Source organism: Sebastes fasciatus, chromosome 14, assembly GCF_043250625.1.
Source record: "Sebastes fasciatus isolate fSebFas1 chromosome 14, fSebFas1.pri, whole genome shotgun sequence".
Classification (NCBI taxonomy): Eukaryota; Metazoa; Chordata; class Actinopteri; order Perciformes; family Sebastidae; genus Sebastes; species Sebastes fasciatus.
In genome coordinates, this window is record NC_133808.1 from 5,297,384 (window position 1) to 5,310,857 (window position 13,474).

General features: G+C 42.0%; 1 long non-coding RNA gene across 1 annotated transcript; it reads left to right on the top strand.

The window, feature by feature from the left end:
- The first annotated feature begins 9,799 nt into the window (after positions 1-9,799).
- Positions 9,800-12,532, top strand: LOC141782157 (uncharacterized). The gene is made up of 3 exons (XR_012597064.1): positions 9,800-10,254; positions 11,820-11,859; positions 12,014-12,532. It is a non-coding gene; the product is annotated as an uncharacterized LOC141782157 (long non-coding RNA).
- The last annotated feature ends 942 nt before the right edge of the window (positions 12,533-13,474 follow it).

Sequence of the window (13,474 nt, forward strand, 5' to 3'; positions counted from 1 at the left end):
AGAAAAAAAACGAGGGCCACTTCGGGCCGTTCCATCAGCGCTCCTCTGACATGTAGAACATTATGTACACAATACAGGGTAATGCTCTTTTGTAGTTCTCAGCCATGAAATTGTGCCCAATAAGTGCTGAGATTTAGGAGGGACGGTTCCGTCGTCGCCTTTTGCAATTAAGTAAAGCCACACAGGAGAGCGGCCGGCTCTCCTTTCCCCTGCCACACAGGAGTAATTTGAGAAAGCCAGCCTTGAGGCTGTCCTTTAACAAGCTCACCCAGATCGCCATATAGTACAGCACTCTGGAGGCAGCTGGCTTTAAGTGGCTGGATGTCATTCTGAAGACCAACTGACAAACACACACACGGCCCCACTTAAAACTCCCAAACTATATGCATCAAGATGCCATTTATAATGCAGCAACTACAGTACGTGAGTCTTTTTTTTTTACAGGCGGGCAGCACTACTGCTCATGTGCAAAAGGAATTATTTGGAAAATGCTGCTGCGCTCATGCAGGATAAATGCAGCGGGCTCGGGTTTGAACTGTTTCCACAAAGACTGCCACTGTATTCTCTCGGCAGCTGGCTCTGTGCAGGCTTGTGTGTTTGTCAGCTGGCACTCGAGCGTACCATACATGCACAGTCACACACATGTGACGAATCTGTGTATCATATTGTCCTCTTTGCTCCACCGCTGCGTCTTGGTTTCTCCACACGCAAAGAGGAAATATCCTCCATCACAATTACGGGATGAATGCAGCCGAAAAAAGAGGGGGGAAAAGACAAATTGCGGAGAGAAAAGGAGAGCAGAAAGGGAAGTGGCCTCTTGTTTGGCGTGAAAAGAAAGAGCGCACTCCAACCAGAAAGAGGGGTCCATTTGATTTGCAATTACCGCCCCTCCTCCCCAAATGATCAGCCGCTGTTTGAAGTTGATTGGCTTCCTGGAGTCTTCTGGGGGAGAAAGTTCTAGAGGGTCTCTGACCCCTGCCGACCTCAAGGCAAGCGCCGCACGACCCGAGAACCCTGGATGTGCCCCATGTGCATCAGTCATGCAATCCATCCTTGTCAGACGTCAGACAACAGATGTCGCTTCCTGTTGGCTCCATCTTACCCAGCAACCCCTGACCCCGCCGCCGCCACACGAGGCAGAAGACGCGGAGAATGTGATGTTAGACGAAGAGTCAAAGATACATCGACAGTGCCGCATACACAAACAGAGATGTGAACATACCCGAGCACACATGGCAAAACAAAAAAGCTCACACATGCTTGGAAAAGTCAACAAAACACAACACAGAACACTCACAGAGACCTTTTTAAAAGCCCTTCATCGAGCAGCTGCGTTAAAGACAAATCTAATTGACCCGCCCCGGCCAGGCCCCGTAATGCAATAGAAAGTTAAGCCCGGAGATCACCACTGATGGAGCACTAATGCTATCCCTCCAGCTCAGCAGATGAGCAGGGTGTGGATTTAAAAGGCAGATTTGATTACCTCCTGTTAGTAATTGGCTAATGTGTGAAATAGGAAAGTATGTGAGAGAGCAAGAGGGTAGGGACAAAGAGCAGACAAAGGATGCGACACGGGAACAGTCACTGACTACGTTTATATGCACAATAATATTCCACTATTGTGAATTTGATATGTGTCATATAAACAGCATATTCCGTTAGGATATTCTGAATTAGGCCTTATTCCGAATGGAGTATTTTAGCAGATTAAGAAATGTGGTATATGCTGATATTATTCAGGTTTTAGGAGCATTCTTTGGACATGTATACAGCACATTCACAATATACGTCTCAGTTGGGTTTTTACTGCAGTTTGTGAGACACGGCCTAATGCCTGTTTACAGCCAGCTCTGTGCGTTGAACACAACTAGCTGACAGTTTGCAGAGATGCATGCCCAAAAGAAAAGAAGGAGGAACACTTTCAAACATTGTGCATATCCAAAAACCTGTTGATATCCAAGTCTTTCATAAATATCACAATGGCTGTTTTCACATGATCCACCACCGGTTACATTAATTGGAGTATGCACAGTTGCATGTAAACAGGAATTTTGGTAATGTTCCAGCTTAGTAGGAATTACGTCTTTTAGGACCCGGAATAGTTGGTGCATGTCAACATAGTCATTGTTGTCCCTTGGAAAATTTCAGAGTTGATACACCGTAATGACAAAAAAGAGTGAAAAACCTGTTTACTGTTGTCATTTAGGAAATCTGCAAACAATACCATCGTAAGCACTTAACTGTATGAGTGGTTGCAGCCTGATATCAATCTGTACTAGATGTTTTATCCACCCTTTTGTTTTGTCTCTCTCTACCAGCGTCGTGCCAATGAAATACCCTTTGCAACCGAAACTGAACTGTATTGAATCGAGGAGTGGAGAGAGGCAGATGGGAAATTGAATGAATTCTCGGTGCCTGTTCAATCTCAACTGTCTAATACATGCCGTTTCCCCCCTCCAAGAGCCTTAATTTCCCTCAGTCAATATTAATCTTTCACTCGTGACATTTGCAACAACGTATTTAGATTAGATTCCTTGATTTGTTTCACAATCTGCAGCAGCGGGGTTGTTTCAGTCTACAGTCTATTTTTACATTTTTCAATATTGATTTGTTTGCTCTGCGATAGTGCTACTGTTGAAGCTACACCACCACTGTAAAGTTTTATTCACAAGTAATGAGAAATTCACTGCATGCTACCTTTAATGTATGAAATATTATCTGTAATGTAGACGTCTAATCAACGTTCATTTTTCAACCACATTTTGCCCATTGATTAATTGAGTGGGATAGATTTAGATCACGATGCCCACAAGACCTGACTGAACTGATGACATCATCGTCATAATGTTACAGGAATCAATCATAAGTGTCAGCTGCCTATTTATTGTATCACTAACCGCGACCTTAAACCAACCTTAAACATCTGAGTGACAGTAAATCAGGTATCAGGTACCCAAATAAAGTGTGATCAAAAATGTGCCCCGTGAGATTGGCTCTCAAACATACAATAGCATCAAAGGTTGTTCCAGAGTTTTATTTCACCCTGACTCATCCTCTGAAACCTATATGTCATGTTAAACTATTAAGGTGTGCAATATACTGGGACAATAAATAGGCACTTACACAGGGAATGATGAAGGAAATGCATGCATCAGCCTTTATCCACTTGAGGAAAATAACTAATACAGCAGAACATAATGATGACAGGAATCCGCCCATTCATCAAGATGAAGAACAGTGTAATTTCTTCGCTCATCAAGCACCAGTGACCCACTGGATGGGAGAACTTTATTACAGCTGGCACACGGAATCATGTGCTTGCACTACACAGTCACAGAATATCTGTTCACCCGTCTATGTAGACACACACAGACAGTGAGACACAATCCTAAAGTCACACTGATGTACTTGCTAACCCTTCCGATTTTACGTTGCCCGGTTGACCCCAATTCTCCCGTATTTCTCTCAATATATGGCAATTTTTCACACCTTTTTTTTCCTTTTCGTTATCTTCCTAACCTGTTTCTGGCACTGTAGCGTGTATAAAACCTACTTTTTCCACCCGGAAGACGATAGAGCTACACCAAATGTCTTTTCATCACAGCAAAGCCGTCGCGGCGCAAGCCATCGGAAAAAATTTCAGAGCGCAGTGGTGCCGTTGTCGGGTTGTGTCTGAAAGGAAGGAGCAAAAAAATTAATGGATGAATGAAAAGCGATGAATATTATTTCATACCAGAGATTCACAGAAGTTCACGCCAGGGGGGGAAATTATTCAGTTTTCTATCCTGAGAATTAAAACAAAAATGAAAAGGCCTATTTAACAAAAAATGCTGTTGCATCATTAGTATACTTTAAAAGTCACCAGAATGCAGGAAAAAAAGTCTCTGATACTCAAATTGTTTTGGTGGGAGGACCCCTGGACCCTCTGCTTCGGTAAGAATGGTGTGTGGTTCAGAGCTTTGCTTTTATATCCTCACTGCCTCTTAAATTTAGTTATTTAATCTGGTACAGCTGAATACCTTAAATGTCTTGAGTGACGGGGAAAAGTGGGGCAGCCCTGGTGTTAACTCCTAGTTTTCCCCCTCCCTTGTTTTCAGAGGTAATACGTGGGTGAATAAAGTTCAATACAGATTTCAAACTTCAGCTCCAGTGAATGCTAAATAAATAGGATACTCTCAGAGGAATACATTCCAAATACCACAGAGGAAAAGATCTACTGGCACCAAATCAAAGCGAACAAGAAACAGTTTATAACAGCATCTAAGAGATAAAAGTGTCAGAAATACACACAGTGTATAGTCCTTTTTCTCTCTTAGTTCACTGGAGGAATCACAACTAGCAGCACGCAGAGCTGATTATATAACATCCCAGTAGCTGTGATGGACATTATGCACATTGTTTGGTTCAAGTTATTCTGTGAGTTTTGGAATTGAATTGCATCATTCATCATAATGTCATTATGATGCTGTGAGTCAGACTGTTAAAGTGTTACAGATTTTTGTCGTTACCCGTGGCTCCACATTTAGCCATTTTACCTGCTCGTGCGCAGATTGTTCGCGTCTGGATTTGAACAGAATACCCAGACCTACAGAGGATAAATACATAACTCTCCCCACACTTCACACATATTGGAGCATTCCTGTGTATCACTGGTGTGCTCTATTTTTTTGATGCGAGAAACACAATGACAAACTAGATAGCAATGACATCTAGTGCATTGGTTGAGTATGTAGTAACATATGAGTAACATTATTTCGGTACCACTTTTAAAATTTAGACCGCGTTTAGACTGACAATAGGATTGTGCTAAAATAAAATGCATGATCCTCATTCAGTTTTCAAAAATAGAGGGTAGTCCATCAAAAATAGTTGATCATGACTCCAAGGCCAGACCGGTCGCATGACCAGCGCTTGGCGGCTGCGTTACCTGTTGGTTTTGATTTCGGCGTCCATGATAACAGGTTAGAGCAGCCACACTGACCGCGTGAAACGAGCGGCTCGGCTGTGTGTCAGCTGCCTCTCTTCTCGAGATTAGAGGTCTTGTTTCTTAACCTTTCTCTGCCTAAAATAAATATAAATTACATTTATAATGAAATGAAATGGCCATTATGAAAGGCAAACTCTATATAGAAAGAAAGGGCTGACAGCAGCAGCAGAAACGCAGCTGGTCTGAACACCCAAAGCACTCTTCACACGGCCGGTCTGGACGAGCCGTCAGTTTTCGCCACAACACAATGCAACGCCATCCAGCAGCGCACCGCCTGGGCCAGTCCAATGTGCAAGTGCGTAACACACCACGTAGAACCTTGTAGTGTGCACCCGACCCATTCTCATCCCAGACTCAACACATACAGACACTTGGTCAGGACCCACTAAGGGTTAGGCAACAAACTGGGTTAGGTTTAGGAAAATATCATGGTTTGGGTTCAAATGAATAAAATGCCATGTGCATGATGTAAAGAGCTTGTTAACAGCTGTCTGTGGTGCTCAAGTTGATGCTGAACACACTTTAAATTTACTACACATATTTCTTAACCGTAAGCCATGCTATATATTAAAGCTAAATAAATCACAAAGCATAAGTGTTGTAAACTACACAAGGACATGTTTTATACTTGGAATTGTTCAGTATGAGAACAAAGCTTAATGTCCAGTCTACAGCTTTCAGCCTTCATAATTCATGTTACTGAGTAGAGGTCAGTTTATAAGAAAATAAACTTTTATTGATGTAGCTGCTGCTCGAGGCGGACGTTACTCACATTAAACCTGAAATGAAGCAGTGGCAGTTCCTTAAAGTTCCATAAATATGCACATCAGCTATTGTGGATGTCACTCTTTGTGGATACTGTATATAAGCACGTGGCGAAATGATAATAAAAAGAAAATCATAAATAAAAAGAAAAGATACAAAAAGTGAAAAAATAAAAGCTCTTGAGGCAAATGTGTGATTTGTGACATTGTGCTATATAAATAAAAATGGAAAAAATGACTTGAAAATATTCCATCTTGAAAGTGTTGTTTGAGCCAGAACAGATTAATATGTTAGACGAGAGGAGGGAGAGGAGAGCGGTGACAACAAATCAATTGTTGAATCAATTTGTGTGTAAATTTAGTTTCCTTATTTAAACATCATAACTCATTTGACATCAAACGTCACTTAAAACTGCAGTTGGTAACTTATATAAAAATACATTTTTATCATACATGCTCAAACTGTCATTTTATCCTGACGGTAGTGCATGAGACAGATAATCAGTTAAAAAATCAGGTGCCCAAAGGAAAACAGCCAATCAGAGCTGAGCAGTCTCTACAGCGGCTGTCAATCACTGCTTGTGAAATCCAATCAAACTCTCAGACTAAAATGAGAATGTTTGTGACCCAGTTGCCATGTTGAAAATAGTCCAGCCAAAACCAAGCACCGCCCACCAGCCCGGAGCAAACATTCTCATTTTACAGCTAAACATTTCATTAAAATATATTTCTGGAAACATTTTAGGAGAGAAATAGGCATTACAGTAACAGAATACTGATTCATATTTGATCCGCGCTGCCTAGTTTGACAGTTCACAAGCCGTTATTGACAGCTGCGTTAGAGACTCCTCGCCTCTGATTGGTTGTTTTTCTTCGATCGTGGAGGAATCTTGCAAATGCTGTTAGGAGCACTGAAAGGAGGCAGAGGAACATGATTTGTTCACAGATTATCTGTATCATGTACTACTGTCAGGATATAGTGACCAATCTGAGACTGTGTTCCTGACTTGTCGACCACTCAGAGGCTGCGTTCCTGACTTGACGACCACTCAGAGGCTGCGTTCCTGACTTGACGACCACTCAGAGGCTGCGTTCCTGACTTGTCGACCAATCAGAGGCTGCGTTCCTGACTTGTTGACCACTCAGAGGCTGCGTTCCTGACTTGTCGACCAATCAGAGGCTGCGTTCCTGACTTGTTGACCAATCAGAGGCTGTGTTGCTGACTTGTCAACCAATCAGAGGCTGTGTTCCTGACTTGTCGACCAATTAGAGGCTGTGTTCCTGACTGTGTGGCAGCTCTGATCTCAACACATTGCACAATGGAATAACATAAGATTAACAATTGACATTACATGGTAATAATGTATAATATGGCAACTGTGCTCCATATGACCCCGGAGGCGGTCAGAGGAATAAATGCTCAGTAATCTTGTGGGTTTCAAGGCTTCAGGCAAAATCCAAAACACATTTAAGGAAAGTTGTGGGCTGAAAGACTTGCATTTTTTTTTATTTAAACAGAGTTATTTGCATTATAAATACCCAAACGGTATATCAGAGCATCTTAGCGGTCCAAGTGTTAATGAACAAACAAAAATAAACGGCAGTATTTTGCAACACGCCGTTGACAGTGGGGTGTCCGGATGCTGCTGGGTTGATCATTACTGAAATCTCATTTTGCACAGAGGCAGGTAGGTAAAGACTGATCACGTACGTGCTGCAGGTGTTGGTTTCCTACCATCATAGCACAAATGCACACACACACACACAGACAGAATAATTTTACAGAAATCTACCCACAACGTCAGTCACATGAAGTACGTGATGCACAAACACACGTACAGATAGAGTCTACCACACAGTAATTCCCTCCTTCAATCTAGCGTCCATTCAGTGTAACAGTGGCATGCCAGTGTGTGGGGTTTATAATAATGGGTTGGTTGGTTGGTGGTAGAGGGGGGTTGACAGAGCGCCTCACATGTATTAGTGTGGTACAAGCTCACTGATGAGGCCCGCTGAGAGACTAGCAAACGGCATCATCTCGGTGAACAGGCTCACTCTGCGCAATGGGACCTGATGAGAGAGGATATGATTCATGGATCCCGTTGGCTTTCCAATGCAGATTCCTCCATTTCCCCCCTTTGTTTGTCTCTCTTTCTCTCCGACTGAGGCTGATGGCGGTGCGACTTTGGGCCCTGTTTTTTTTTAAGTCGCACCAGATGGCAACAGATTTTCATTTTTCATTTGGATTGTATATGAAACGGAGGAAAAATGGCAGTGGGATGTTTGACATGTGCTGCAAAAGAAGCAATTGCATTAACTGCTGCAACATTAGCTGATTAATTGGAGACAGAAGAGGGGCCCGGAGCAGTAAATACATGGAACTGCTTTTTTCAATGTATATGAGTGTTCTTCAGTGACAATGATTTTGCGTCGGAAGGTCACGAACATCAACATTTGTTTCCTATTTCCCATTCGGATGAGGAAAACGTTCCACGTCTCAATCCGCTTCAAATGTCCGTCTTAATTAAAACGTCCTTGCTAATGAAGAAGTCAAAGGGGTCAAACGTTTCCTCCCTCGCTTCCTTTCAGCTACAGCCTCAGTCACACACACATGGAAACGTCAAGTCAAAGGTCACAGCTTTGAACCTATAGCTGCCATCGCTGGACAGAGCAGCGCTGACAGCTCATTCATGATGTCATGAGTTGTGCGTGAGAGCGCTGCAGTCTCTCGCTTGATTTATTAGTGCAGCGCAAGCATCCGCGACACATTTGTTATCCTGCTCTCCACTCAAAGAGCCCATTCATTACACATTAATTAGTTGTTGATAACAGCCCCTGTACACCACCGGACAATACCAAAACACTGGAAAGATGGCCGAGATCAGGTTCGTTGCCAGAGTCAGTATTAACTTAGGGGGCCTGTGAAAGTTGATCACCCGGTACACTTGGCTGCAGAGGCGGCTCCACTGGGGCTTATACTGTAATGTATAAGTCATAAACACAGGAACTAGAGAAATGCATTAGTCAAGTAAGTGCTAATGGCTTAAGAGGCTTTCATCCATGGCCTTTGCAAAACATAAAGTGTATTGGAAATCATTTTGGCCGGTTGGGAATTTGTTGTAAATGTACTGTCAACATATATTTGGCAGGCAATTACACAAACAGTGTTTTCCAGCTAGGGTTACACAATATAGCTCAAGGTTGAACGCACTTCCCTTAAAACAAAAGAAAGATGAACATATTGAGACGCAGCTAGTTGATAACAAGACTGCAGTGTACAGCCATGCTAGGGGCTCTGTGAGGATGTAAGGATCACTGTCTCTAGAGGAAAGCATACTGACATTGGGGATCACCAATGTCAGTATTCTTCATCCTCTGGGGACCACGACTGTGAATGTCTGTACACATTTTCATGTCAATTTAATGTACCGACATTCCCCAGAGCCATGCCGTGAACGTGGCTTTCAAGTTCCACGCATACACAATTCTAAGGATTAACTGGCATTTATACTGAAGATGGGGATGTTTGAAAAAGTGCAAACGGATGCATTGTGGCTGTGTCAGGTCCCTGTGTGAAGATTATCCAGGAGTGGTTTGAATAATAGATGCAGAAGTAACCTACCAGTGTGAATGTATTTGATTGGTCAAAATTGTACACATTGCATTGCAGAAAACTCAATTATGAAACGATTGGTTAGGTTTAGGCAACAAAAGTACTTGGTTATGGTTGGAAAAAAAGATCATGGTTTGTGTTGAAATGACGTAACAACATAACATAACACCTTAACATAACAACGTAACAACGTAACAACGTAAGGTAATAACATAGTGTAACAACATGACAAAGTAAGGTAACAACGTAAGGTAACAACGCAAGGTAACAACGTAACGGAACAACGGAACGGAACAACGGAACGGAACAACGTAACGGAACAACGTAACGGAACAGCGTAACGGAACAACGTAACGGAACAATGTAACGGAACAACGTAACAGAACAATATAACGGAACAACGGAAACATAGCATCCATAACATAACAACGAAACTATCGTAACCACACAACAACTGGCCTCAGCGGACTTACACAACATTACGTAACAAGCGTCAATGTTTACTTTTGATTTTTTACATGGGACATGAGCAGCGGTCTCCTGGGGGAAAGTCCTGTGTTTGTTTGACCCTCCGACCTGCTCTTTGTGGACTTTCTTGCTTGATATACTCATTATTATATTACGTAACTGTCATATCACAGAACTCTTAATAACGGTCGCTCAATATACCACGCCACTTGCTCTGCACGTCTTTCTTTTTTTCCTGGGCTGGTTTTGCAGCATGACCCGGACGATGGCCTTAGCCTTGAGTTATCTCCTCAGATACATAAGAACTTCTTTGCAGGTCTATGTATAGAAGGCTGATATGGACAACGTCCCAGATCTCAAAGCGTTGTGCGGACCTGCGAATCAAACAAGCATGATTGGTTTGATCCAGCTCCTGTTGGGAGGTGGGTTCGAAATGGCAAAGCATGTTAACATTATACTCAACTTTGTACAAGTATAAAGAGAAACATCCAGGCAGACGTCTATGAACTGAACTTGAGTACGACATAATGTTGGCTTTGCACAGTCTACAGTATGTGATCATCATTGTGAACAGTACATAAGTACCTGCAGTGTTTTTTTTATAATTAAATGGATTGCACACATAAATTACATAACCTTTTGACTGTCAGTTGCTGGCAGCAAATCATCTCAGTGCATTACCTTCATGTCAGAGTAGTAAATGTAAAGGGTGTGCACTTAGATCCTTCTATGATATACTGTATCAATACCCGTCACATCAAACCAACATAATACCCAGTGCTGACGCAGACATTAAACATTCTTTGGTTTGACATTTCAGGTCCAATAAATAGAAAACAGTTTTTCTCATTTTGCTTTTGGTTCTTCCTTGATACGTATCCTTAAAAACATTCATGAAACCCAACTTAATGGGAAATTTGTCAGGCTTGTGCTCCAAACAGAAAAATCCTCCAGAGGATGCCGATGATGGATAATTGTTCCCCCTTTTCCCTCTTTCATCAGCTCTCACATTGTCAGGAGCATGGGACAGTCGTGAACGGATTTTGGAGGGGGTCATTTAAAGTGCATGGCACATTTCCCTCTGGCAAAGATCGAGGGGGTTAACTTTTATCGGAGGGGGGCTCGGATTGTTTGGAGACTAATCTGTCACACCCTCAATAGGAAAGGTCATATCAGAATGCTTTCACGTCCCGTTGTTTTCCGCCGGCTAACGGTCGTCGGCCAGTGGGTCAATCGGCTTTCATTTGGTGCTGGGGTTTGAGAGTCCTCCATAACAAAAAGATGACATGCTTGACCCCGACTGCGGAGTGAGGTGTGAACATCAGCTGGCAGGACGTCTGCCCGCTGAACAGACCTACCATGACATAAAGTTCTTCGGAAGGGAAGGAAGCTGTAAGCGCCGACAAAAGGGCTGCCAAAATCGGTCATCGAAAGGTTTTTGGGTCAATCACAACTTAGTACGGTTAGATTTAGCTCAACATATTTTGTCAACAATAAAAATAAACGGCTTCTGGACTTATTTTAAGGCATTTTTTTCTGCCATCTGTATTCTTTCACATGTGTAGACAAGAATCATTATCCCATATTAATATTTTGCTCATGAAGGGTTCATACAGAGTTCAAATTAAAGTGCACAATGAGATTATGATAAAAAAAAAAATTATTCACTGCATGTTTCACAAGGTTCAGTGGGCTAGTTAGCCTCCAGTAAATATTGCATTTTCTCTCGCTCCGATTAAACAAAAAAAAAAAAAATCTCCACTCTCACTCTATTCATATTTCTTTTGTATGAAATGAAAAATGGAGGGTAATTATTGCAGTAATATAATGTACATTAATGTGATTTATGAATACATTTTATCTGTAAAACGTGAAAAAAGAAAGCCATTCATTTGTAATTATGTTAATTTGAAGTATGAGAAACGTATAAGTGATTCCCCCCTCCATTGGTTATTAGACTCTTATACAATCTTAATTGTTCTTGTAGGTTTTTGCCGACTGATACACAGTGATCAAGATATCTAACTGTAAGTGAGAGGGAATTACATGTGACGCTGAATAAACCCACTGCACCTCAGGGTGCCAAGTTTGGACTGCGCTCTCTCCTGACTTCAGAATTTAGCTCCAACTGCTGCTTGCTGCCGGCGGCGGCAGTTATTGAACCCTTCTTTTTCTTCGCAGTGGCCCACATGAGGACTGGAGGAGGTCAGGGCAGGTAGCATGTTCCTAGGGCTTTGACAAATTGGTGAAAAATTCATGGCGGATGGGAAAACGGCTCAAGTGTGGCTGTCTGTGCGCTGCCGGAGCGCTGGCCCCGGTCCTGTCACTCGCACTGTCCCACAGTAGGAGCACAAACAGCATAGCACCGGCACAGACAGACAGACAGACAGACGGACAGGAAGGCTCTTGAGTGCTCAGTATTCATTATTTAGTGCAGTAATGTAGCGAAGAGGAAATTCAGTTTGTTCGCAAGACTCCATCTCCAAATAAATGCTCATACAATATTATTTCCTTTTTGAGCTGAATGCTGTTTCTACATACTGATGGAAGGAAGGACTTTAAATGTCACATTCAAGTGTGAAATCCAGTTCACGTGATAATTCATTAACTAATAATTTAATTTTATCGGTCATACTTGAGGATCCATATCGGCACACGTAAGATGGTTGTTGTGATGTGACTTTTTACGTCAGTGATGGATATAAATCTTGAGTTACGAGTCCTCCAAAGATGAGTCAGAGCCATGAATCACAGTTTTACAGTTTTTACTCAGGATGCTGGTTGTGGCACAGCAGTAACGATTGGATGCACTCACATGATGAAGTTATCATCTAACATGAAAAAAATTAAAGGATGAATACCATAACGGACTATGAAACATGTACCGACATGTTTTGCGAGACACATCCACCTACACACACTCAGAGCCTGTAGCTTCTATCCATCAGGTTGGGTTCAAGCACTCGGAACAAATTTCTCCGTCATCATTTATCTGGATGTTTTTTTTTTTTTTTTACGAAGCTCTTTCTCCTCCCTCTAATCCCTCCATTCTAATGCTTGTCCACATCGGGCTTGGCCACAGTAAACCGATGATTAATGATGTATTGATTGGACTGTTTTCTACCACCAAGCCAAGGTGCTGAGTTGACAGCACACTTGCTTATCTGAGCCACCCAGCTTGCCAGAGGAGAATGTCTCCTGCAGGGAAATAAAAGCTCGGTACATCTGGAGAGCTGAGACACATTTGTACACTTTTGTTTTCCAACTGAGCAGTCGGATAGACACCGATGTAAAAAATGGATGTTTTGAAATTCTTTGTCAACTAAAAAAAATCATTACAATTGTGTAGTAACATACTGTGCTTTTCAAAAAATATTTTACGTAGCCCCAAAGTGTCCGATATTAAATAAATACATAAGATATTATACAACATTCCGCGTGTCATTTCCGCAGTTAAGTTTAGTCAAGAAAACCACTTAGTTAGGGTAAGGAAAAACGTCATGGTTGGGCTTAAAATAAGTTTGTAAGTTTGTAAACTAAGTAAAATACATACGGAAAAAACATAACCCAACTATGGAAAACACGTCAGAAACATCAATAAAAAGCATGTGACGATTATCGCGTGAAAAAACCCCACTAACA